The sequence below is a fragment of the Ascaphus truei genome, chromosome 4 (assembly GCF_040206685.1).
Source record: "Ascaphus truei isolate aAscTru1 chromosome 4, aAscTru1.hap1, whole genome shotgun sequence".
Taxonomy (NCBI): Eukaryota; Metazoa; Chordata; class Amphibia; order Anura; family Ascaphidae; genus Ascaphus; species Ascaphus truei.
The window spans coordinates 384,326,412-384,354,053 of record NC_134486.1 but is presented as its reverse complement, the minus strand read 5'-3'; the positions used below and the strand labels follow the sequence as shown (position 1 = coordinate 384,354,053).

The 27,642-nt window shown below is 46.5% G+C and overlaps 1 protein-coding gene across 7 annotated transcripts in view; it reads left to right on the top strand.

Moving 5' to 3' along the window:
- The first annotated feature begins 12,325 nt into the window (after positions 1-12,325).
- ITSN2 (intersectin 2) overlaps positions 12,326-27,642 on the top strand; it is a 169,393-nt gene continuing 154,076 nt past the window's right edge. For 4 of the 7 annotated variants that reach the window (XM_075598477.1, XM_075598483.1, XM_075598485.1 and 1 more), the window contains exon 1: positions 12,326-12,466. The gene's annotated coding sequence lies outside the window, so the exon portion shown is untranslated. Of the gene's footprint in view, positions 12,535-12,624; positions 12,648-27,642 lie in introns of those variants that run through there. The other 3 variants (XM_075598478.1, XM_075598479.1, XM_075598480.1) reach the window with 3 other exon arrangements.

Here is a 27,642-nt window from a genome sequence, read left to right as displayed (position 1 = left end):
GGTGCTTGGAGGTGCAGGGGAGGGTGACTGGAGGTGCAGGGGAGGGTGACTGGAGGTGCAGGGGAGGGTGACTGGAGGTGCGGGGGAGGGTGACTGGAGGTGCGGGGGAGGGTGACTGGAAGTGCAGTGGAGGGTGACTGGAGGTGCAGGGGAGGGTGACTGGAGGTGCAGGGGATGGTGATTTGAGGTGCAGGGGGTGATTTGAGGAGCAGGGGAGAGCAATGTGAGGTGCAGGGGAGATAGATGTGTGATGCAGGGGGGAGAGTGATGGGAGGTGCAGGGGGGGAGAGGGATGGGAGGTGCAAGGGGGAGAGGGATGGGAGGTTTAGGGGGGAGAGGGATGGGAGGTGCAGGGGAGGGTGACTGGAGGTGCAGGGGAGGGTGACTGGAGGTGCAGGGGAGGGTGACTGGAGGTGCAGGGGAGGGTGACTGGAGGTGCGGGGGAGGGTGACTGGAGGTGCGGGGGAGGGTGACTGGAGGTGCAGTGGAGGGTGACTGGAGGTGCAGTGGAGGGTGACTGGAGGTGCAGGGGAGGGTGACTGGAGGTGCAGGGGATGGTGATTTGAGGTGCAGGGGATGGTGATTTGAGGTGCAGGGGGTGATTTGAGGAGCAGGGGAGAGCAATGTGAGGTGCAGGGGAGATAGATGTGTGATGCAGGGGGGAGAGTGATGGGAGGTGCAGGGGGGGAGAGGGATGGGAGGTGCAAGGGGGAGAGGGATGGGAGGTGCAGGGGGGGTGGGATGTGTGTGGTGTGCAGGGGAGTATTGTGTGTGTGTGTGTACGGGTGAGGGGGAGAGATGGGAGTATGAGAGATAGATGGGGAGTATTGCAAAGGTAGATAGTGAGGGGTTCTGGGGTAGGTATGAGGATGGTGATGATGAAGGGTGCTGGGGGAGATATGAGGATGATGTGGGTTGCTGGGAAAGATATATGAAGATGATGATGGGTGCTGGGGGAGATATATGAGGATGATGATGATGATGATGATGATGATGAGAGGTGCTGGAGGAGAGATGATGATGATGATTTTACCCGTGCGGCCCAAATCTTTTTTCCTTGGAGCAGTTCGGCCCTTCTCACTTTACAAGTTTTGCAGACCTGGTCTACGTATTAGAGAAAGTAAGAGATGAGGTCTTTCATATATTTAGTCAGACTTTAATCATCAAGAAAGGTTGTTTTTTCCCCCTTCAAAGTCATAAAACTGTCAGCCAGGTAGCTGATTTACGACAGGTGTGTGCGCTTATGGTGGTTTTATAAAGAAAGAGCAGTTCCCGTGCGCTTATGGTGTCCTCAATGGAGGGAAGTTAGAATATAAAGCCCTAATTTTTAATTGTGTCACAACTCAACAAGAGGTGTGTTTTGGGATGAGACACGTTCTCATCTTTTTTACACCAGTGACCTCTCTGGAAAAGGCCTATGACGTGGTAAAGTATAGGAATTTCTACGTATACGTTTTATCCTTTTATTTTAAGAAACAGTTCTGCATTTATTGTAACTGTATGTTCTTGTGATAATCTTTTTCTGTAATCTAAAGCACTGTAAAAGCAATCTTAAATAAGTAATCCTTGGGGCTCTGAATGAACTGTTGCACGCTTGTAGAGAGTAACTTACATTTTGGGGCACATTTTGCTACAACAGATTTTTGTGTGCTAAGTGCATAGTTTGTCGTTAATTAACAGGGACCTGATACTTTGCAAATGTCATATTCGATATTTCTTGGGTGGTGGCAGTGTATGATATGATTACAATCGAATAAGGGGTTAGTATTAACTCATTGAAAGAACCTTGCGCAGGAGAAAGGTGCATTGACTTGACATATCTAAGGCTGCTCTTATACTGTTGGCGACAGCGACGCGATGTCACGTCAAAACAAATGCATTGCCGCCGTCGCGTGCACTTATAGTAAGCGCGATGCGATGGAGCGACGGCTATAAGCGCAGCCTAAGTCACATGCTCACAAGTGCGCTGTTCGTGACAGATGGTATATTGGGACGGATTGAGGGGAGATATTACTCATTTGAGGTACCTTTGCTGAAGGTGAAAAGTGGGTCAGCTAGGTATCTGTGTATTAACCCTTGTCCCGGATGCAGGTCACCTGCTCACAGGTGTGTCGTACATGACACTACCCATTACTGCCTGCTGCAATTACCTCTCCCTATATAACAACATACTGCTGGCTTTCCCCATTTCTTAGTTATATTGTTTGACAACTTTTAAATCATCAACATAAAAGTTATAGATCCCTTTCCTTTATGGTAGATGACATTATATTACCTTTAGTCCTGTCTTCGGACGCTATATTTGTAGATCCAAGTGCATGATTTTGCAGTTCTTAACCTATTCCTCTATTTTGCCTTCTGTAAATCATTTATCATATTGTTTGCGCCCCAAGGAGAGTTAAGCATGTTGCAGATTTTTGTATCATCCATATAAAAGCCAACCAAACTTTACATTAAAATCTTCTGTATTGTCACTAAGGCCTCAATATATAGTAAGCGCGCGACGGAGAGCATGACGTCACGTGCGCCTGTAGCTTGAGCGATCCGTGGCCATTGGGATTTCTTTGATGCGCTCGACGGGAGGCGTGGTGGAGGCCGGGCTGTGACATCACGAGGCTGGTTCGCCCTCATTGGCTGAACCGCCCAGAGCGACAAACACAAAAATATTTGCCTCGCAAAAAATCTGCTGCGCCGTTGCGCTTCATCATGCGCGCAGTCGGCCGCTCTATGGCCAGCCTCATTGAGGTGCGGTCTTTTGTTCGCGTGCAGAATGGACACGGCCTTACAGAAGGCATTCACAAATTCACCAGTCCCAATACAGGTCCCTGTGATACTTCACTGGTTATCGTCCACTCTTCGGATTGGACTCCATTTACCTCAGCTCTAGGTCACCTATTCCTCAAGTAATGTTTTATTCATTTAGCAGCCTTTGCATCCCCTCCTGGGCATTGCATATTGTTAAGTAAATAAAAATACCCCTTGTGGTGCATTTGCATGCCTCAGACAAATTTTCAACCTTGTCTTTCCACATTATTGTTTAGCAAACAGTGCTCCCGCTGCAGCCAGGGATTCTGGGTAATGACATTCAAATGAGAACCGCGAGTCACTCTACCTCTTATCCATTTTAACATGGACCCCTATAAGTTTATGCCTGCCGTATTACACAGCTTTTCAGCACAGCCTGGGTTAAAGAAGTGCCTAGCCAATATTGTTGATATTGTTCAGTATTCTCCTATGTGGAAAAGTGTCACCGGCTTTACTGCTAAATCCAAGTAAGCCGCATGTAATGTTCCACTCTGATCTACTAACTTAGTCACCCAGACAATAATCAGGGAGGATTGTTTGCTATGATCTCCCTGGGTAAATCCATACTGCCTTGGATCTTGTAAGCTGGATTTAATACTGTGTATACAAATTCTCTTTTCATTCAGCCTTTTCCTTACTGTTTCGTATTATCCAATGAACACCACGCGTAGCCAGCCCAACCATACATAATACACAAAGTCACACTTATTTATTTATTTATTTATTTATAAAATATTTTACCAGGAAGTAATACATTGAGAATTACCTCTCGTTTTCAAGTATGTCCTGGGCACAGAGTAAAACAAATAATACATGGTTACAAATACAGTTACATAAATGAACAAGGTATACATTTATATACAAGACATTGCATGCACAGTTAAAGAAAATATATATTATGAGCGTATGAAACAGTTACAGACCAGATTAAAGTGTGAGACAGCCTTAGATTTGAAAGAACTTAAGCTGGTGGTGGATATGAGAGTCTCTGGTAGGTTGTTCCAGTTTTGGGGTGCACGGAAGGAGAAGGAGGAACGTCCGGATACTTATGCAGTATTACGCAATATTTAAAGTATTGAGAAGTTCAGGGTGTATTAATATTATATTGCTACAACTCCACATTGATAAATATAAGTGTAGCCATGGCTGGTTCTGGCTATACTTCTGCCCCCTGTCATGTAAGTCCTGCTGTGGCAGGCTATCATCTTGGGTTTTCCCCATCCTCAGGCAGCCTCTCTGACGGGGTTGGAGGTGGAACTTGGTCTGTGTGCAGCCAATCCGGGTGCAGACCTTGTGCCCTCCCCCTCTGTGCTAGAGAGGAAGCCATTCCAAATTATTGTCAAATTATTGTCAGTCTGGGTCTCTCCCCCTTTGGATTGAGACGTGCCTTTGAGCCCCTTAAAGGGGCTGGCTGAAGATAAATATCCAACGGATTGCAAGGCCTCAATTCTAATAGAAGGTCAGGTACCATTGAGAGGTTTGGTATGTCTCTGCAGAGAATGTATCCGCTGTACTAATATCTGCAGCAGATACTAATAAAGAGGATCCTGTTTTATATACCCCTGCCTAAGTCTACAGTCTATTGGGTAGGGGTATGCTTGATGAGTTTCACTGTGGGGGTGAACAGCCACACTGGAGCCTACAGTGGATGGAGGCGCTAGTACACGAGAAGGAAGAAGCATAAGACATCCAAAAGCCTGTCCTGTTTCCCCATACTAACGCAGACCCTCAGCATCTCCTGGAACAGGTACTAAGCACCACATCACCAGTAGCAAAGGCCAGATCTCCCAGAAGGGGGGGGGGGGGCAAGGATGCAGGTGTCACTATTATTTTGCTATTTTTGCTGTAATGATTTAATTTTACATAGATATGGTGTTCTTTATGAATGTTGAGTTTATACTGCATAGCCTGCACAGTACAGTACATCCGGAGTGAGCCTCTTTTGGCCCCCAAGTCAAATTCAGCAGGTTTGGTGGTATATCCTAGCTATATTATTCTGAGAAGAGTTGTTGATCACAGGGTCTAAGAAATACTGGCGTCCAGCAGTTTGGTCACTACCGAAAAGCTCCATCTCCTACCGGGCCCAGGAGTCTGATTTTTCCCAGACAGGTGTTAACATCTAAAAGGCACTTTTTTATGCAGCATATAACTTTTATGAGTATAACTGAGGTTGGGTCAGGTAGAGTCCCCCATTGACGTACAGGCTTGCACTAGAACAAAAGACAGACTTGCACAAGAACAAAAACGCTAAAACATAATGTTTGATGTATAGTTTTGTGCAGGAGACTTTGTCCTGGTACAGGAGTCTTTATTTTTCTGTTCCCCCTCGCAGCTCTCTGACTGGCAGTTCTCCTTAATTTTAGTTGCATGTTTTCCCTGCTCTGTAACTCCCAGTGCAGGTGGAAACTGCTACATTATTGACACATTCCCCCCTCCACACAGCCAGTAATTGGTTGCCCTGGCAACCTCCCAATCCTCCTAGCTGAGGTTGGGTCAACCCAACTCCCCTGTCTGCTCCCATTTAGTTTGGTCCTGAGACTGTTCCTGTTTCAAAGGAATAGCACACTTCTGATCTCTACTTGCAGCCTGAGTGAGTACACCTTTCTTCCCTCCACTCCCTTGCAAGGCAATCCGTTTTGACCTTCCCCCCCATACCAAAGCACCTTCACCTAGAGAAGCACTCTCTCACCAAACAATACCATCTACAAGTACCTTTGATTTCTGTGACTTCCCCAATGAAGTTAAGAAAATATAAAAGGACTTGGTGTGCTTTCAAAAGGGGACAAGTTCAACTATCTGGCCTCATTCATATCCTGCATGTGACCTTGTGGTTCCAGAATAGACTTCTTAGCTGCAATCCATAATTACTTCTGATAATGTCGCAGTGATGGCTGAGTTATTGCTGTGTTCACTAATATTAATCAATTAAATATTACGCTATTCTAAAATATATCTAAATATTCGTATATGGTTGTTGTTATATGGAAATCAAGATCAATATAATGCAGTGCAACTGGAGCAGTCATCAATAAACACAATGCAGCAGTTATTCTCTGCGTCTGTAAATAAGGGGAGGTCATACATATACAAATCTTAGGAGCCAGACAGAATGTGTGTGTGTGTGTGTGTGTGTGTGTGTGTGTGTGGCGCTGTCACGGCACTTCTCCACCCTCTGGTGGTTAGCGAAACTGTCAAAAACTAGAGCTGGGGTGGGTAAAGTCACGGAGGGCTCCGTCCCCCCCCTCGCACCTCACACATACCCCCGCTCTCCACTCTCGCACCTTTCCCCCAACCCACCCGCTGTTTGCGCGTTTCCCCCCTCACCGGATTAAGTGGCACATTGCTCACTGACCTGTCAGTCACCGCCACATCCGGCAACAGCGCCACCTATCCTTGAGCTAGCAAAGCGGAATAGGTTGCACTGTAACTGGTAGCAGTGGTGACTGACAGGTTAATCAGCGCTGGGCTCATCACAGACGCCTGGAGTAAAGTTTTAGGCGCCCGGGCAGCCATGCGCCCTGGATTTTTCCCTCCCTGCTGGTCTCCCATTAGAGATAGGGTGTGCAAGTCTGAGAGGCACACAGAGACACAGCCTAGGTCACAACACAGATAGAGGGGCTGCAGAGAGACAGCCTGACACTTACAGAGGTGAAAGAGGAGGATTATATGAGACTGCTAGCCAAGGACAGAGAAAGTGAGAGACAGCAGCAGAAACACATTCTCTACAAAGAGAGAGAGGAGAAGAGCCCAGAGGAAGTGAGATCCAGATACTTGCTCGGGTGTCAAAAGCACAACGAGATAACAGACATCCGCGAGTCCTTTTCCTTTACAAATTACTCACACACCTCCATAAATATGACCCCTTAACAGGCCTGCAACGTGACTACGCGCCAATATGTGAGATAAGAGCTCCCACAAAGTGCTGGCAATAATATTGGCCTAAGCGGCATCCACATCGGACACTGGGGCTAATAAAATGATCAATAGTGCAGCGGCCTTGTTTATTGTGAGCTGAATATGTATATAGTGTATATGGTTTTGTATAAGCGGTAAGGGCCGCCAGGTTAATTTTGCTATGGAGTCATAAAACACCAATAAATATATACAGAATTCTTGTCTGGTTTAATTCATGGGGTCCAATGGTGGTGTTCTACGGGAGGAAGGACTCCGGCCCTGCCACAGCACATATAGACTGTGCAACTAGAGGGGTTGCGTACATATAAGTGCAAACGTGTTTGGTAATTTATTGATTATTCATAAAATCTGGTCTGGTTGGGTGCCCCAAGGAAAAGGTTGCAGGACACTGCCTTATAGAAGCTTGACTACATTCCTATATCACTCCTGGTTTAATGGAGGTTACACGGTCTATTCATAGGTACAGTATTGCCAATGGAGCAATGTTTTCAGTACTATTATTACAGATTAAAAGAACGCATGTCACCCACATTCACAATCAAAATATGAATTGCAGCAACGCTAAACAGTCAGGATCGGGCTTTGGCCCCGCCCCGTGACGCATCTCGCGACATCACTTGTGACGTGCGTCAGCCGCAACCCACGGACAGGAGCCGAGGTGCCAGGAAGGAAAACACAGCAGGAACCGTCTCCAGGCTCCGCCCCGTGATGACACGGGCAACTTACGGTGCACGCTGGCTACGTGCAGGCGCTGCGCGGACACAAGCAAACAAAGGGTTAATTCTCTTAATTATTCCTCAGCTACTGTGCACCCCGCCCCTGCCTATCAGCGGGCGGCCTATGTATGATTACATTCATTACTCTGCAGCTGTGTGCTTTCCTACCATTGGCTGCCTGCCCTTTAAGTCCTCAGCCAGCCCTGCTACAAACTGGCTGAGCATAAACTTTGGTTTATGTGTCTTGTGCTCCCTCAAGCTACTCGTTGGTTTTGCCTTGCCTTGCCTTGCCTTGCCTTCCTGTTGCGACCTCAGCTCGTACTTGGACTCCACTTCTCGGCTCCCTTGACCTCGGCTCGCTTCTGGACTTCCACTCTCTCCTCAACCACACGATAATTCTACACTCTCCAACCCCAGACTGCGGCAAGTACATTCTACCTACCTGACCTCTCCTACCCTGACCTGGCTATATCACCTCCACTCTGCACACCGGACGTGGCTGCTCGGTTGTTGGTCGGTGGCTATCAACATCCCCACCTCAGCGTCGCGGTCCCGCCTTGTTTGTGGTGGGCACTCGTCACACATATTGAGGGAGATGTTTTAATAATTTTTTAATAATGCCCTTATCTGAACCCAGTTTGAATCTCCTTGTCAACTTTTCCATGTAATTATAAGGCTGATAAATGGCTACTGAGAGTTTATAACCTTTCCTGTGATACTATTCCCGGTGGTAAGGTTTGTTGTTGACGTTTAGTGTGCCAGGAGGTCAGAGTGGCAGACATCTTCTAGAATTGCCATGTGATCTCCTGTGTACAGATCACATGGTCACTATTTGACCCCTGAAGAAGTGAGCAGACGTTTATTCAATTCAGATTGTGTTCTCAGATTCTGGAGACCTGTCAATGTTATTTTCCCTAAAAATTAGCAACAAACCCATGACATCCCTTGGGTGTGATAAGTGCCACCAGCCTGCCAGCCCTTGGCTACCTTTTTTAGAACAGATCTGTTGTATGCTGTAATACCTTTTAAGCCCATGAGATTTTCCTATTTTTGTGTACACACCTTTTAAAAACTCACTGGTCTATTCTTCAAGTTGAAGAAGTGACCTGTGAGGTTTCGATATCGCTGTACATTTTAATCTATAAAGTAGTCTCCCGTTTCTGTCCCTGAAGGGCATCACAACCCACAATAAATCAACACTTCCTCAGGACTAAGATGTCTCATAGTTATTTAATGCTACTGATAGTAAGAGACATACAAATGTGCAAGTTTTGTATGTCTTGGACCACCTAGTCTTCTCATTAAAGTCGGATTTCATGTAAGCTAAGCTTCCCGTTCACAAAATATTTCAACAATCATTGCTAATAGTGAAGCGCACAAACTCATCTGTTTATATGACCATTATGAAATGTCCCATCGGCAGGGTTGCCACCACTCCGGGTTTGACTCGGGGACTACGGGTTTCGGGTTACAAATCTCCGGGCTATGGGTTTAAAAGTGAAATCTCTGGGCGAAACAGATTTTGTATATTTTAATTTCTCTTCACAAAAAATCTTCGAGTGTCTACTCCAGGGATGCGCAAATTGGAGGGCGGCGGCAGGAGAAGAGGACGGGGCACCGCCAGAGCAGCACAGGGTGGCAGAGGCGTTGGACGGAGGGAGAAAACTTGAAGCAAGGTGGCAGAGGAAGATGGCCTGGGAGAAGCGCGCCCCCGCGGTCCCACCCAGAAGTCTTAACTGACTTCCGGTGTCTGCCGCTGCTACAGCACAGCTCCTCCCCAGCTGTCCTCCTCTCAGCTCCAAGTTCGTTCCCTTAATCTAACTCCTCTGCTGCCCTGCTCCGCACTGGCGGTGCTCCGTCCTCTTCTCCCACCGCCGTCCTCTACCATCGCTCTGCTCCACTCCCTCCAACGAAGCCTGGTAGGCAGGTGAGAGAGGAGGAGGGATGAGATGAAGGAGAGGGGTGAGATGGGGAGGAGGGGGATAGAAGATGAGGTGGGTGAGAGAAGGAGGAGGGGAGAGGGTTGTGATGAGTAGGACTATTTAATCTGGTAGTTCTGATTGGCCGGTGAAGCAACAACAGATAACTCACTGGTCCTAAGGACGCAGTGAGAAAAAGAATACCAGACTAACACAAATATAACATAAACCGGTATCTAGTGCAACAGTAAATTAAAATAATGTGCACTAAAAGAGGAGAGTTTGTGTAAAAAAATCCAAATGGGGGGATACCGAGCAGAGCACCCCGCCTGACGCCCACTGGAAGACAAACTCTGAAACCGTCCCAGGGGACTCGGCGTACATGTATTCTGCCCGGATACGGGAGTGCACCAGCCCCCGGAACATGGCCACGATGTTTTTTGGGGCCTCCCTCTCCAAACACTGCTTCCTGGTCTTATAAATGGCTAGCTTAGCCAATGCCAGGAGCAGGTTGACTAGGAGATACCTAGGCTTATTGTCCCGGGACACTGGGCACCCAAAAATGAAAAGGTGAGGGGAAAAGTGCAGGCAGAACTGCAGGAGAAGGCCCCTCAAGGTGGATAAGAGGGGCTGCAGTCTGATGCTGCTAAAATAAATATGGTATCACCACAGAAGGGGCAGGTGGCGGGGCAGTCCGTGAAGTGGGCCAAGTACTCTCCCGTGCTCAGTGCACCGTGGAGGACTCTCGAACTCAAAATCCCTGACGGGACGGGGAACCAACTCTGAATAGAGTTCCCTCCACCGGGGCTCCTCGTTTGCAGGAAGTACCCGTCTCCAGATGGTATCAGGGCGGGCGACAAGGGTGAGGTAGTGCACTGTATGGAGCACGAGAGTACAGGCCTTTAGGAGGAGGAGGGGTGAGATGAGGAGTAGAAAGTTGCGATGAGGAGGAAGGGGATAGAGGATGAGGAGGGTGGCCGAGAGAGAAAAAAGTGCAGTCAGTATTATCTTATACTACTACAGATTTTTTTTTTTTAAACCATATGTAACGGGTATTCCCTCTAGTCTGACCCACCCAATCTCATATTGGCCCGTGTGATCTAACCAGCCCCCATTACATGGTCGTGTCTGGTGGTGCACCTGTTGGCAACAGTACTCCTGAGTCTCCCGCATGATGGTGTTTGGGCATTGCCAACCTAGACAGGCAGCTGAGGTAGTGGGTGCGAGTCCTACCTATATCACGTGCAGCGCCTCCACCTCATCAGGATCTATGCGTCCGTAGGGAAATGGTCCTGATGAAGAACTCCTTCTTGGTGGTGCCTTCCACTGACGAGTAACTTCACACTCACACAGTGGGGTTCTCTTTGAACAGGGCATCTTTATTGTTGACGATGGTATGGACAGACTGCCCCTCGCAGCGGTTTGCTCAGCTGCACATCTTGCCGTGCTGTCCCTTGAAAAGGTACGCCCTCCCAATGGAGTGGGGTCCCTTCTCCCTGTAGGGAGATCACCCCTGTGCCAGGTCCCTGGACACAGTGTGGCCTTATCCGGCTTGATACTACTTGGTGTAGAAACGGGCCACTAGTTACTGCACTAGCGGGCCCCTTAATTCCACCGCAACCTTCACAACGTTCTCCACACAACAACACAACCACCCTAACTTTGGGCAGTGCTGTGCCTTATATACCTCAGGAGGCAGGCACATCTCTGATGTCTCTAATGGGGGACTCAAGAGTATGTAGCCACTCCCATCCATACATAGGGCACCTCACCAGGGTGTGAGGGCAAACCTCCATGATTACTGCTGGCATCCCTGTAACTTACCAGGTTTACTGCCAGCAGGAGAAGAAACTGCAGACCATTTTACAGCATGGCTACACATATAAAATTTGTCATGTTTTGCAGTTATACATTTTTTGAAATATGCAAGTATTTGTACTCGCATTGATATTGTATACCTATTAATAAAGTTTTTTTCCCCATGTGTTTAGCATGACATCAGGCCGAGGAAGGGCGACAAATATCACGTCTATTAATATGTGATTACAGTTCTTGAAATTGAATTGGAAAAAGTCTCTGGGTTAGTATTGAACAGGTGGCTAACTTCCTAATGTGATAAGAGGTCATGTTAACCAGGTTCAGCACCATATCCGTATGGGAAGGACACCTGCTTGGAGTCTGCCTTTGGTGATAAGGTGGTGTCCCCATACAGGTATGATGAAGACAATCCTACACACAGCTGCGCTGAACGCCGGAGCTTGGGACGGGGTGATGGAGAAACCCGAAATCTTGCTGTGACATTTTTTTTATTTTACCCATGCTGTCCTCGTAATAAATCTGGTTGATAACACACACGAAAATCAGTAAGAGGGCATCCGCACCTTTATTTTGCACACGGCTACAATTCTGGGCACAAATAACTACACCATATGTATTAAATTAGGGGTGGGCAATTTCAGTCCTCAAGGGCCACTGTCACAGGTCAAGTTTTCAGGATATCCCTGCTTCAGCACAGCTGGCTCAATCTGAGCCATTGATTGAGTCACCTGTGCTGAAGCAGGGATATCCTGAAAACCTGACCTGTTGGTGGCCCTTCAGGACTGCAGTTGGCCACCCCTGTAAATTAAAGAAAGAAAAAAGGTCCCAAAAGGGTTTTTTCCTTTGGTACATCTTGTATTGTTTCTTTGCCACATCATTGCTTCATTTTTTTTTAATTGAAATATAATCTGGTGCTGTTTTGAGAAGCCGCATTATTTCCCTCAGAATGCAGCTCCTGCCACCCTGTGCGTTACATCCCCTGCCTACCCTATTAACCATCTTGGTGACCGACCGCGCAGTTCTGCAGCAGGTGGCTTGTAAGAGAACCTGTAGAACGCTCATGCACCTGCCTGTGCGCGCCCGCCCGCTCGTTCTGCCAGCGCCCACAGCCGCACCTTGTCATTGGGCCGGGATGACGCGCTGTGTGTGTGACGGCTGCGCGGTTGGAACTGGTTTGTCCTGTGGGGCTTGCTGTAGAGGTGTGCGGGGCACGGAGTGGCTGCGGGGTGTCAGGAAGACGCAGCAGGAAGAGGAAGCACCGGAGGGGGCCCCGCTCAGAACAGCACTGCACAGGTCAGCACCGGGGAGGGGGCTCCGGTCAGCACCGGGGAGGGGGCTCCGGTCAGAACAGCACTGCACAGGTCAGCACCGGGGAGGGGGCTCCGGTCAGCACCGGGGAGGGGGCTCTGCACTGCACTGGTCAGCACCAGGGAGGGGGCTCCGCTCAGCACCGGAGGGGGTTCGCACAGCATAGGTCAGCAGCACTGGGGAGGGGCTCAGCAGCACCTGGGAGGGGGCGCAGTGTGTGTGTGTGTGTGTGTGTGTGTGTGTGTGCGCGCGCTGTGACCAGTGTGTGTGTCGTGACAGGGGCAGTGTCTGTGTGGTATGACAGCGGCAATATGTGTGTGTGTGTGTGTGTGTGTGACGGGTAACCGGGGGCGGGGTGTGATCCAGGGCAATGTGTGTGTGACGTGAGACCCGGGGCAGTGTGTGACGTGAGACCCGGGGCAGTGTGTGTGTGAGACCCGGGGCAGTGTGTGTGTGAGACCCGGTGTGAGACCCGGGGCAGAGCCACACACAGGTTCATTCACCTAAGGTGACTGACAGAAAAAATGGGAGAATATTTGCATACATGGGCCTGTACAACCCACCACATTTGACTGCAATGTTAGGATTATTTATAATTATTAAATATTACAATTATTATTATACACTTTTTAATAATAATGTCCCTTGGGAGCCCTACCGGATATGGCTGTTGTGAAACGGGATATTGTTAATCATAATAATATTGTTATTTTATTGCTGAACAAATTTATGTATATTAATGTTTGTTCTAATAAAAATAGGTATGACTGAGATGACACGTCAACAGTCATGATATATTCTCATAGTATTTTCTTTGTATACATTATTAAAACAAGTATTACTAATAATCCATTTGGGAGCCATACTAGCTGTGCCTTCCCCAGTGAGAAGTGTTATTACCATACTGATTAATATGTATAAGAGGTTCATTTTGGCCATGACCTCATAGTGGCAATATTGTTTATAATATTAATGACATATTTCTAAGCTGGTGATGTTTTGCTAGCCAAACTCTTACAACACAAGAAATGGAGGGCTGAATATTGTTAGAAAGTGACATGGTCTCTTTAGTTACATGGTATAATAGCCAAGAGGGATATGTGACATGTCCTTTTATTACAGGCACAAGTATCATTGACACAGACCTACGTGGGTTATTATTTGGTTGTAATTCCAGCCACATCTAACATGACTGCTAGGGGAATTTAGTATCGTCATACATTTTTCTATTAATATTTAGCGCTTCAGGTTTTGATGTATTCTTGGGGACGAAACTGACAGTTTTTCATTGGTGAAATTGTAGTGTACAGACCAATGAAAACCTCACAGATCCCATCCTCAGTTGTACTGTAAATTAACTAATTTAATTTAACCAACTAATTAATATGCATAATCATCATTGGTGCTGCAACCACATCTAAATGACTGCTAAACTGAACGCTCTCTAGCCCTGATAGATCAGTTGAGACAGTACAATAGAGATTACAGTAAGCCTTGACAATATTTAAGTACAGTTCACATGGTTGATTTCTATTTGACAAACACAGATTTATATATGTACTGTACATTGGCACCAGAAAATAGAGAAATATCTAAGCAACCCTAAAATGACACTGTACAGGCCGTAAAACCACTCAACCCCGGAGTTATTCATTAATCTGTGATAGTGCCAATCGGGACACTATCTCACAAACACCCATTGACTTCAGTGCACCTTTACATGCTATAGTGCCACGATGGGCACTATCGTAGTTTAATGACTATCCTCCATTGTCTGATATTCACTCTATCGAACCATACTCTCCCAAAAAAAGATGATTTGTAATAGGATATACCCGAACTTTGGGATACTAAAGCTTGTCGGTTAACACAGATTTTACTGTATATTTGGGGGGTGGGGAGGGCATAGGCTGAAAATACGTGAGCTATATCCGAAGGGATCCATTTATCCAATTAAAACAAAGGCGGAGTGGGAGCGGAAATTTGTGTGTGTGTGTGTGTTTGGATATATGTGTGTATGTGTGTGTGTATGTATGTATATATATATATATATATATCACACCCCCCCATGAGTAAGATTGTAGTGGTTTAAAAAATAACACATTCATAATCTGCTTTTTGGGGGGGGGGGTGTTCTAGAAATTAGTTGTGTAATATTAGAGAATAGTTACTGCATTTAAAGAAAAAATAACTCCCCCCACTCATGCTCTTTTAAATTAGTTTTAATATATTACACTTGCATTAAAAAAAATCCTGTTTTTTTTGTACATCATTGGTATAGTATTAGAATAATACTTGCTGTATATTTTTAGTCCATCCTTCACGCTTTATTTCATTTTTAATGCATTTTAATATATTTAGCTTCCTTGGGTTGCTATAGCAACCATTTTGCAAAAGCCCAGCGCTTCCTCTTTTAAAGTAGGCGTCTTGTGAACCTTGGGAAGCGGGATCTTTGCCGATCAATCGGCAGCTTGGGTAATGACATTTCCTTCAAGCTAAGCAACTGCGGCATCTATTAAAGCAAAAATAAAAATGCCAACTGGATTGCCACTTTGAATATTAGAGTCCTAAGGAAGTGTTACGTAGGAGGGGAGGAGGGAAAAGGAGAGAATGTGTCTAATTGCAGGGGTTTCAACCTTTTAATAACTGTGGAACACCTTAAAAATGGGGTTTGTGTTTGCAGAACCCCAGCCCACTGTTAAACCAAACTGATGCCGTGGAAGTGTTCTAGAATCGCTTTCTATATTATACTGTACATAGTTTATAACATTTTTTTTAAATTTATTAAGGATGTCACAAAAATAACATTATTAGTAAAATAGCCACCTTTTCCCCAAATTGTTCCCAGGGGGCCACAATTTAAAACCAGTTAAGTGTCTGAAATGATGTTAATCAGCATAAAAAAATATATAGAGAGATACGTGTACTCACAAATGAAAGATACTTGCGGGTGCTGAAACTCAACGGTCACATCCCAGAGAAATGAAGCCAAGGGAGTAGCACTCGTAAATAGTGGTCAAGTGGTTAGTAGTTCTTAGTCCAACACTTCGGTCCAACACGGCACACCTTGCGCCGAACCTTGGGAAAGATCTGCGGTGTTGGATTAAAACGTTGGGTGAGTAAATATTAACCAGTTAATAAGCATGACCCACTTCCTCTGACCATAGTAGGGAAGCACTTAGGAGTGCAGTTGTGACATTGGGGGGTGCATGAAAGGGAGGCTGACGGTCCACCTCCAAAATATGGGACTGGGCAGGTGTTTGGTTTTCACCTAGACACGTGACAATGGTAATAAGCCTTAACATGTATTGTATGTCTTTATTTATATAGCGCCAAAAGTGTACTCTGCGCTTTACAAAGAATACAGTACAGGGAATTATAATAATACAATAAGTGCAGCAAAATCAGACAATAGGAAAGAAATCCCTGCCCCGAAGAGCTTACAATCTAAGGTTTGAGGGGAATTTACAACAGGTGAGGGAATAAGTGCTGTCGCTGTTTAAGTCTTTATCAAATGTATCTAAAATCCCTACAATAATAATGAATAAAAAAACAATCATTCTATCTATTCCCAGATGTTAAGCTAATTATTTATCATTAAGCATTTGCACTACTTAAAGGTGCCGGCCCAGTCGAAACATTTGTATGGAAGTATAGAAAGGAAAAGGGCTCTTAAGAAGTATTTTCAGTGTTATTGGTAAAGTTTCATATATGCGTGAAATCGGAATGGCAGCCATATTGTTCTATCCCTGGAAATCTAATTGTCGAAAGCCCATATCTCTGGAGGGCCATATCATAGAATAGAAAGCACGGAGTCGCTGTGCTGAGTTTAAAATGGTGAAATTCGCAGCACCAGTAAAAATATTCCCGGAACGGTATCTCAGGAGAAGTTCAGTGAGATTACCGGATTATTACTTTTATATGTATCTTGGCTATCTTCTTCTCTCTTTAATTTCGTTCCAATACAAATCACAAATGGCCTTTCTAGTGTGTGGCAAAGCTATCTTTCCCATGCTGGAATAGAGTTTAGCTCCATTCAAATAAACTGGATTTCTATCACAGGACAGGAAAGTGGCTTCACAGCACGTGGAATAGGGCCCAAATTGCATTCTTAATGTGAAAAACAATGCAGTCTGTGTATCTCCCAATTTCTGCTCTGTGAGATCACAAGCTATGAAGCTGCTTGTCTGTTTGCATCTTACCTGCACTACTGATTAGTATTTTTTGGCAGCTATCATTGTAATGTTTATTTCTCTTTGTCGTCCTCATCACACGCTTGATTAAATAGTCAAAAAGTTTTTTAATTCTCCACCCCCGAAAGAAATACATGTAAAAAAAATGCTGCAGTTTTTGGTTCCTCCTGTATTCTCTCCTCAGTATGTATTATTCATTCTGTAATGTTGTGTTTTGGGGTGTTTGCAGCAGGATTCGGGGTTTACATTTTGCAATGCAACCTTAATTTATGTAAGCAGTTCACAGTTTTGGTAGTTTTATTAGTCCTAGAGAATTGTAGGTTAATGGAATGTTATTTATAGCTAATACAATAGTTTACAAAGGTTTAAAAACTTTATTGGTTTCTTCTAAGATGTACTCTGTACAGTTGAGTATACTTGGAGAAACCTGCAAGGTTTAAAAGCTCGGTACACTTTAATTTTATCTACAAAGGACTGCCATGTTGGTCCATTAGAAGTTATTACAACCTACCAGTAAATCTTAATTTAGCACGTAAAAAATTGTACACGTTACATGGCTGAGTACTTTCACTTTATTGCAACTACGATTTATTCACAAACAATTATAGCGGTGACATGGGTTACATTAAGTGTACATTAGGAAGTATTCTTACAAGTGTAATCTAACTGCAAATGAATTGTTGAGTTTAATTCACCTTTATAAAGGGTTAAAGACCAGAGACAGCAACGGGAGGGGAAGAAATGTGCAAGAAATGTGCGCTGGTTGTGAAATGTTGTAATGATTGGTGGAGTATGCCACACCCCACAGGCTGTGCCCTGTGTCATTGCAAAGTCTGGCACAGTTTCTAGCTGTGATATGTGCATAAAAAGGTTCTGCAGGTTCTATTCATCTGTAGTCTCTGCGAATTCTGCATATGGCCGTCAGTTCTGTACAGTTTGTTATTAGAGTTTAAGTGGCTCTGCGCTGTCCGATCGCCCCATACTTTCAGGTGGTTGGCTGGCTCTGCGCTGTCCGATCGCTCCATACTTTCAGGTGGTTGGCTGGCTCTGCGCTGTCCGATCGCTCCATACTTTCAGGTGGTTGGCTGGCTCTGCGCTGTCCGATCGCTCCATACTTTCAGGTGGTTGGCTGGCTCTGCGCTGTCCGATCGCTCCATACTTTCAGGTGGTTGGCTGGCTCTGCGCTGTCCGATCGCTCCATACATTCAGGTTGTTGGCTGGCTCTGCGCTGTCCGATCGCTCCATACTTTCAGGTTGTTGGCTGGCTCTGCGCTGTCCGATCGCTCCATACTTTCAGGTGGTTGGCTGGCTTTGCGCTGTCCGATCGCTCCATACTTTCAGGTTGTTGGCTGGCTCTGCGCTGTCCGATCGCTCCATACTTTCAGGTTGTTGGCTGGCTCTGCGCTGTCCGATCGCTCCATACTTTCAGGTGGTTGGCTGGCTCTGCGCTGTCCGATCGCCCCATACTTTCAGGTTGTTGGCTGGCTCTGCGCTGTCCGATCGCCCCATACTTTCAGGTTATTGGCTGGCTCTGCGCTGTCCGATCGCTCCATACTTTCAGGTGGTTGGCTGGCTCTGCGCTGTCCGATCGCTCCATACTTTCAGGTGGTTGGCTGGCTCTGCGCTGTCCGATCGCCCCATACTTTCAGGTGGTTGGCTGGCTCTGCGCTGTCCGATCGCTCCATACTTTCAGGTGGTTGGCTGGCTCTGCGCTGTCCGATCGCCCCATACTTTCAGGTGGTTGGCTGGCTCTGCGCTGTCCGATCGCCCCATACTTTCAGGTGGTTGGCTGGCTCTGCGCTGTCCGATTGCCCCATACTTTCAGGTGGTTGGCTGGCTCTGCGCTGTCCGATCGCCCCATACTTTCAGGTGGTTGGCTGGCTCTGCGCTGTCCGATCGCTCCATACTTTCAGGTGGTTGGCTGGCTCTGCGCTGTCCGATCGCCCCATACTTTCAGGTTATTGGCTGGCTCTGCGCTGTCCGATCGCTCCATACTTTCAGGTGGTTGGCTGGCTCTGCGCTGTCCGATCGCTCCATACTTTCAGGTGGTTGGCTGGCTCTGCGCTGTCCGATCGCCCCATACTTTCAGGTTATTGGCTGGCTCTGCGCTGTCCGATCGCTCCATACTTTCAGGTGGTTGGCTGGCTCTGCGCTGTCCGATCGCTCCATACTTTCAGGTTGTTGGCTGGCTCTGCGCTGTCCGATCGCTCCATACTTTCAGGTGGTTGGCTGGCTCTGCGCTGTCCGATCGCTCCATACTTTCAGGTGGTTGGCTGGCTCTGCGCTGTCCGATCGCTCCATACTTTCAGGTTGTTGGCTGGCTCTGCGCTGTCCGATCGCTCCATACTTTCAGGTTGTTGGCTGGCTCTGCGCTGTCCGATCGCTCCATACTTTAAGGTTATTGGCTGGCTCTGCGCTGTCCGATCGCCCCATACTTTCAGGTGGTTGGCTGGCTCTGCGCTGTCCCATCGCTCCATACTTTCAGGTGGTTGGCTGGCTCTGCACTGTCTAATTGTTTTGTACATTCTTTTATGATAATCAAGGTGCCTCTTTAATGTACTTGGTTATTCTCCCCTCTCTTCGGTAGACCACTGGTGATGCTAGACTGTCTTTCTGCATTTCGCTTTAGAATTCAGAGGGCCCTGAAGCCAATGATTGTTTTAAAACATTCTGTTATTAGAATGCCCATGGCTTTTGACAGGCTATTTCTGAGTTGGTCTGTACAGTACATCCTGTTATTAAAATTCAAGTTTTGGATTGGCAATGTGTATTCTTGCATTACTATTCAGAGGGCTCCAGACTGACTATGGTTGCCTTACACATTCTGTTAATAATAATAACAACTCAGTTGTTGGAATCCAAGGGCTCTAGACTGTTATAAACATTTTGTCCTTTGACTGCACACTGCTTCGGAATATCTGATTTGTTCTGTGCATCTTATTAAAAATTTGGACACTCTAGACTGTGTCTGATAGTGCTATATATTCTTTTATCATTATTCAGTGGGATGTTGGACTATCCAGGAGTTGATCTGTATTATAAATTGGGGGTACTGGCTACTCCTAAAAATTATACTTCTGTCATTTCTTTTAAACACAACAAAAAAGGAGGCGCTGGACTTTAAATAAAATCAAGATTGTAAGGAAAACTCATACATACTGTATGAGCAGGGCTGCCTGATGTCAAAATGACCGAACAAGATCAGAGCACAATAACATGTAACAAATACGAACCGGCGCCTCAAAAAATGTCCAATAAATGTCCAAATATGATGATAGATGGTGTTGGGAAGATTGTTAGAAAGTCCAATCTGGAACACCCGGATCGGCTTGATGGATCCACAGAGAAGTGTCTCAGGACAAGCGGGATTAAAGACAAGAAAAAATCATAGTGTATACTGCTACAAAGGAACAAACAATACAATACTAACACACCAAAACGTGACAAACAAAACACTACACTACAAAAACCACACTACAGACAGAAACCGATAACAAAGAAACAAATAAAATAACTGTTTTTCAGCGAAGCTAATTTATGAAAAAAATGAAGACAATTAAGTTCCACAAATAGAGTAGCGTGATGCTGCTGGTCTGGTGGTAAAAAACAGAATCCTACTCACAACAATGGTAGCAATAAAGGCACATGCAGCGGTGGCAAATGCTGCTACTGTCTCCTCCGTTGCAGGGGACGTCTGTGGGAGCGTTCCGATGCCGTCTGCACACTCCCTGAACCGAGCTCTGGTACAGGAGCAGACGCCGGGGGGAAAGTACCACTTGATGCTGCTGCTGCTTGGAAATTTACCTAGAATGCTGCAACCGCGTCTCTTGCGATTAGCCTTAACCTCTGACCCTACACGTTTCGTGTGCGTCGCTCGGGTATACCCCTGAGGAAGTGACGAACACGAAAAGCGGGTCAGAGGTTAAGGCCATTTTCTTGATAGGACTGTTGGTAAAACCTTGTTTTCCACTTGCAAGTTGTCACCTCACCCTACTCCTTGTTCTTGGTGTTCTGCGGAAGTACTCACAACACCATTAATAGCCAAACAGCTGTGCGTGGAGTCAACAAGTGAATATCGCTGCTAAGGTTTCCTGTTTAAATCACTGAAACGAGTACCATTTTCATTAAAACTAGAATGAAGCCAATTGAAATGATACTGTGTGGGGGACTTTTTGTGTATTTGGGCTGCCCAGTTCCTGTTTGAGTTCCCCCTTGCCAATTATCGTTTTACAATATAAAGTTCTACTCTTACAGTCCCTTTTACGCATCTTCCACTTAAAGAGCATTAACCCCCAAAAGTGGTGTTGGTGAAGTCCAAAAGTGTGTAGGCGTTGAGCTCCAAAGCCTAAAAGTGGGAGCACAATAATTGACACACAGTGGTGCGCCTGGCAATGATCTGTGGTTTCAAACTAATTGATTGTGTTTTGTAGTAGAGGAGCCTGTTTTCTATTCCATACTCTTCTCTGACAGCACAGATGTTGAATTATAATATCTCAGGAGATCTTTGATAGGTGGAGGTATTCAGAGATACCTACGGCGGGATTCCTGAAGCTCTGATAATGGGTATCACTGCTCGTTCTAGTGTTAACTGCCCTTGACTTGAATGGCCGTTAACGCTTATCGTGCTCCGATACCCCTTGTCGGGGGTTCATGAATCCCTTCTCCCCCTGTTGTATCATTTTAAATAACAGGATGCTGGTTCGAGAGAGTGTAAGATAGAGATAGGGTAAGGTCAGCTGGGAGCTTTTCTTTTAACTTACCATTTTCTTCTACGAATGTATGCATGAGAACAAGCACATTGGGTACAAAAGCAATAGGACATATGTAATCTGCAGAAGGCCGACATTAATTCATTTTTCTGCGGCCTTGTAATGATTATGAAGAAATAAATCAAGGGGAATACAAAATTATTAGAGATCTTGTTCATACAAGTAAGACCAGAGAGCTGGAGAGGTGCTTGGTATCATCTTACATTGAACCAATATGCTACAATCTGCTGCTAACATGAGTTTAAATGGGTAGATTCCTGGCGTCTGTGTGAGTGCATTGCAAGTGTTTCCCGTTCTGTGGACATTGTGCCGGCTCAGTTGTGCTGTAGTTAGAGATGAGAACTGGATCATTGACTCCAGACTCCTGTACAGCTACTTGCAGGGCGGTGGTAGAGTTATGTACAATGCTAAATAAAGGCGGCACACGGAGCTCTTACTGCCTTAGCATAAATGTTCTCAGGGAGGCCCTGCAAAGCGTTGTTCTGCGTAAAGTCAGCGTTTTTATTACTCTCTTCTGAATAGTAGACCCCTCGTCGGTGGAAGTGTTAATGTGATCTGTGCATATGCCAAACCATTCAGGAGACTCCCTGTCTCGAGGTCAAAAAACCAGATAGTGACATTGAAGTTGGATATAAAAGCGACACGTACACTTTGTCCTTGTTGAATACGTTTCCATTGCTGTAGCCAGAGCACTGTACGTTTTGAGCTAAATGATAAAGCGGCTGTAAAGAGAACCTAATACTGTAATTCGTTTTCTGCTGGGCACATAGCTGCAGACTAAGCAATATCCTACATGTGTGCTTTTTACAAAATAAATCTGTTCTGTACTATGAGAAAATACTTGTAGCATTTATTTTTTATTTTTAAACGGCTCTGATTGACATTTGTTATGTATTATAGTGTAACAAGCATTTTTTGTTTCTATAGCAACCATTTACAAAGTCACATCCCCTTCCTCTTCTGAAACAGGCTCTGGCACACCCCTTTTTGAGCCCTACCCTCTAGCGGTGCACCAATTGTATTTAGTGACTGCCTGGTCACATGATCTTCCCCACAGAACTTTGCCTCTTTGGTCCTCTTCTGCTGCACTGACTTCCATTTTGTGAACCCCCGAGCCGACTCTTCGCCGATCAATCGCAACGTAACTAATTACTTATTGTGTGGATTGTACTGATGCACATATTCAAGGGAATATTTTTTTTAACGCAGCCTGGAACTGCTGCTTTAACTTGTCCGCCTGTTTTATTGTCTGTTCAAAAATGAAAAAAACCCACCATGTTTTTGCATGTTCTCCTGTAAAGCTCTCTTTCTAACCAGTGCATGGTTTGTGAATGTATTGCAGAGGAAGGCTGTGTCCTGATGATTTTATGGAAGGATTGTTCAGCTTTGCTTTAATTCATGTGATTTTGGGTATGACTCACTGAGCCATATTTAGTAAGTGGTGCTAAGCTTTGCGGCACCTTGCAGTCCATACATATGAAGTGGGACATACTGTAAGATGCCTTAATACAGGGGAGGACAACAAAGTTCCGAACTTAGGAGCTTGCTCAAATTTTTAGGATTCTATGGGGAAGGGGGAAAGAGGGGGGGAAGTCATTAGGGAGTGGTCTTGGACCTCATTTACCATATCCCTCTATACAACATATTCTAATATACAATTGATTAAAGAATATTTTTAATTTAATCATCATTTCTGACTTTATGACGTGAGTGCATTCATTGGGGAATCTTTTGTCTGTTTTGCTTGTCAAATTTTTAGGAGCCAGAGCTCGGAGGGCGGGGAGGAGACGTGACACAGTCAACTGTCCTGTGTGTCAGCGTGTGTCACAGTTACTCACACTAACGCACACAAACTCCTCAACACCCTCCCACTGCCATAAATAAAGCTGCACTGGGAGTGGGGTGAGCATATTTATAGAGTGTTCCCCCCATTCCCCTCGCCCCACTCTCCTCCCTGACATATCTAGTGGCGCAGTACTGGCTGACCTGTCAATCACCGTAGATACGGGCGACCTATGCTGCTTAAGGCCTCGGCCAGGGTGGTGCTGTGCGGGCATGCTCACGTTGGCCGCTATGAAACACATTGAGGCAATGTGTGTGGCCAGCGTGAGCAAGTAAATTTGTATTTGTCATCCGCAAGCGCGTCACGTGAGCGTTTCACTCATAGAGGGCGAACCAGCTCCGTGATGTTACGGCTGCACCCCCCCGAATCGCCCCCCCACCGCACGTGCACCTAGATTTGCCACAAATCTCCCGGCCGAGCAGGGAGCGTGACGTCAGCGCGCCTGCTCCCTGCCTGGCCGCAGGGCTGCGTTTATAGTGCCAGCGACGCGATGTTGCGTCAAAACAAATGCATTGTCGCCGTCGTCGGTGCTTATAGTGCACGCGACAAAGCGACAGTGCTACCACAAATCTGGTAGTCACTGATTATTGATGTTTTTGGCGACGGTCTCTCCTTGCGGCCAATGAAGAGCTTCTCCGTGCCTCTGCCCTCCCCCTTTTGTGACGTCACTGGCTTTGTAGCCAGCGACGTGGCCTAAATTTGAAATGCAACTTTCGCAATGGCGACGGGTGGCGTCATCGGTCGTGTCCTGGAACTAGATTCCATATTCCTCTGTCTCTCCTTCAGTTATGGGATTAATTTCTCCCTTGTTCAACTGCCTGTCAGTTTCCCCTGTCCCAGCAGCAACACTGCATGTAAAATGCAACATTATTGCCACATGTTGTTTACACAGCCTGTGTTGGTTGCCTGCAGCTCATATTCTCCTAGCTGAGAGTGGGCTATTCCAACCCCCCTGTCCTTGCTGACAGTTAGTATAGTCTCACTTCCCATCTAGTGTGACCCTTGCTCCTCACTTCCTTTTCACCCTGGACACTGAGTGAGTAACTACCTGCTATTTACCCCAGCAAGGCCTTTTTGTTTTACACTGTCTCATCATTGATTCACTGCACAGCAGACAGAGAAGCCCTCTCTCCCCACACTCCATCTACAAGCACCTATCTCCCTGTGATTTTCCCTCAATAAAATTAAGAAAGAGAAAAGGACTTGTTTGTGCTTTGGAAGAGGTGAGACATGAGTTAAGCTAACTGGAGTCATTCATACACCATTCGGGACCCTGGCTTCAGGATAGGTTGCGTCGTGTCGTCGGCACTATAAGCGCGGCCTAAAGCTGACCGGTTAGTCAGTGCTGCAACTTGGGCGCCAGGAAGGAATTTTTAGGCGCCTGGGATTTTCTACCCCTGCCTTTAAGCTTTAGCGCCATTTCATAAGTCTTGTGATTTTTAATCTTCCTGTGCCCTGAACACCAAATATTGAGATGTGAACTTTTCTGGGAAGAGGTTAATTCTGCCTGTGCACACTTATTCTATATTAAAAAAATAAGATAAAATGTTACCTAACTGTTGGGGAAAAACATGTAATTATATTTCACAAATAGCTGCCTTTTTTGAGTTGGCATTTTCTGCTGTGCAGATTGCACTGCAATTGCTGAATTATTCACAGCAGTGGAACCAGTTTTACTTGTCAGGTGAGGTTGACCTTGAACACTGCATTATAAACTACTAAATAAGGAGGAATCCAGGTAAAATAGAGCAAAATAAGGCCGCCATTATAGTGCAGTCACCCGGGCGATCTGTGGACTCTGATGGAGAGGCGTGGCCGTGACCTCACCAGGCTGGTTCGCTCTCATTGGCTGGACCGCTCACGTGACGCAGCCGTCGCGCAAAAAAAATAAGATTATTTGTCTCTTCAAAATTCTGCCTCGTGCGCCGTATGGCCGGCCTGATAGAGGTACTGTATTTTGTTCGTGACGTTGCGCGCACTATGGCTGCGTCCAGCGTGCTCAGCGCGATCACACACATTGCGACAATGTGTTGGTCCAGAATGCGCCCGTGACGTTCAGCTGCTAGCCGAGACAATTTTTTCCGTATTTGTCGCGCTTGCCCTGGTCACGTGCGTGGTTCAGCCAATGAGGCGAACCACTCACGTGACGTCATAGGCACGCCCCCCCCACGCAAACAGCTGGCCAGGAACCACCCGGGCAACATGAGCTCCTGACGTCACAGCACACGAGCGCTAGTGAGCGCGCTCTCACCCTGGACGAGGCCTAAGGGTACAGTATGGAGCAATAAGAGCATGTGTGGGTCTCTTAACGTGTATGGTGCTGGATGCAGTGGTTGGCGCACAGGTCCATTATTCATTTCAAATGATTGATTTGTAAGTTGAATGTCACTTGCATCTGTTGAGACTATATGTTGTGTGTTATTAATTCATTGCTCCAGAGCTGAACCACATTCATTGCAGCTGCGGGGTCCCCCTGCTTTCCGAGATACATACCTCCGTAGGGAGTGCCGGTAAGAGCTCCGGCTGGGCTAGGTGGGGTTCTCATAATGGCGACTTTCAATGCTCCCACGTCCCTCGGGCCAATAAGATGTCATGATATCATCCGATACGGCTTCCTATTGGCCCGCGTGACCAGGACCTTCAAACAGCGGCGAGATACCAGCACTCCTTACGGAGGTAAGTATCTCGGGGAGCAGGGTGTGGCCAGAACTGAAATTAATGGGGTTCAACTCAGGAGACACCCCCCCCCCCCCGCGTCACTGCTATGTAAAAAAAACAAACACAAAAAAGGTCTGCTTAAGTTGCTCCTTTTTAAAGCACCAATCCCAGTTCGCAACATATATCAGATTTGCAGTAAAGTGGAAGCCCTAATGTTTGTATCATTTTTTGTTTCATAATTTAAGGCAGGGGAGCGCAAACTTTTCCAGCTGCGCTCCCCTGTCTTCCCTGCCTCGATGCTGGCGACCCCCCTTCCTTACTTTAGAGCTGCGTCAAATGACGCTCGGGGTCACGTGACATCACGTCACCCGCGGCGTCATTTGATGCGTGACATCACGTCAATTTGACGCCGTGGTGACGCGTTAGTGTCTGAATCAAGGTAAGTAAGGGAAGAGCGTGGGACTCTGCAATGGCCCGCGCCCCCTCAGACAAATCTCCCGCCCCCCAGTTTGCGCACCGCTGATTTAAGGGATGTGCAATGTTAGGCCTGAAAGTAAACTCCAAGAAGCACAGCAACAAATAGGAACAGTTTGTATTAGGGTCTCGAGTAGGTATAGCAGGGTATCCTCCCTTGCCTCCTCCCTGGCCGTGGGCCCGTTACGTGGGAGGGTTTAGTGAGCTGTGTCGCCATGTTGTGGTTGGCGCAGCCACATGGGGACTGTGTGTAAGGCAGTGGCCATCTTGAGGTTGGCGCTGCAGGAAGAGAAGGTCCTGTTGTGCAGGATTTCCTCCACAGACTGGAGGCGGCGTGCTCCGTCCTGGTGGAGCCGGCGAAGGGATAGGTAGTGTCTGTGGAGCTAGTCAAGCCCCCTGGACTAGGCCAGACCTGTTCCCTGTAGGCCCCAGCTAGTTCTCCTACACCGTAGTTGAGTATTGTAGGGCTGACCAATAGTAAGGGACTTGCCCCTTAGTGTGCGGACTATTCAGCGGAGCAGACGGAACCGCAGCAGAGCATTCCTCAGGCCTGGTGGAACGGCTGCGCGGTACTGCCAGACGTATGGCGAGACGGGGATTGTGTCGGAGGCCCTGCATTGTGGGATCACGAATGCGGCTTGTCTGAGCACACCCTGGTGTACCCAAGTACCCAGGAAGGTACCCATGTGCACCAACATGGGGAGGGTAGCACTGCCCTCACATATATCTCTGGGTGGGATTGTTCTGCCGGGTTCAAGGTGCAGTACTTTGGGGTGCACAATTGGGTGGTTGTTACCTAACGGGGATTGTGTATTGTGTGTATATTGTATTGTGGGGAATACTATGGGACCATAGTAAAGTGGATTGCACATACATTCTTTGGATTGTGGTTATTTGAGGTATACCCTGCAGGTATATCTGTTTCCGTGGTGGCAGTATTTGCAGGATCTGTGGTGACAGTATTTGCAGGATCTGTGGTGACAGTATTTGCAGGATCTGTGGTGACAGTTTTTGCAGGATCTGTGGTGACAGTATTTGCAGGATCTGTGGTGACAGTATTTGCAGGATCTGTGGTGACAGTATTTGCAGGATCTGTGGTGACAGTATTTGCAGGATCTGTGGTGACAGTATTTTCTTGGCTTTGTTGGTAATAAAGGAGTTCTATCCTCAGCAGTGTCATATTCAGAGAAGTGGTTGAGCAGTTAGTCTATAGTGGCTGTTCTA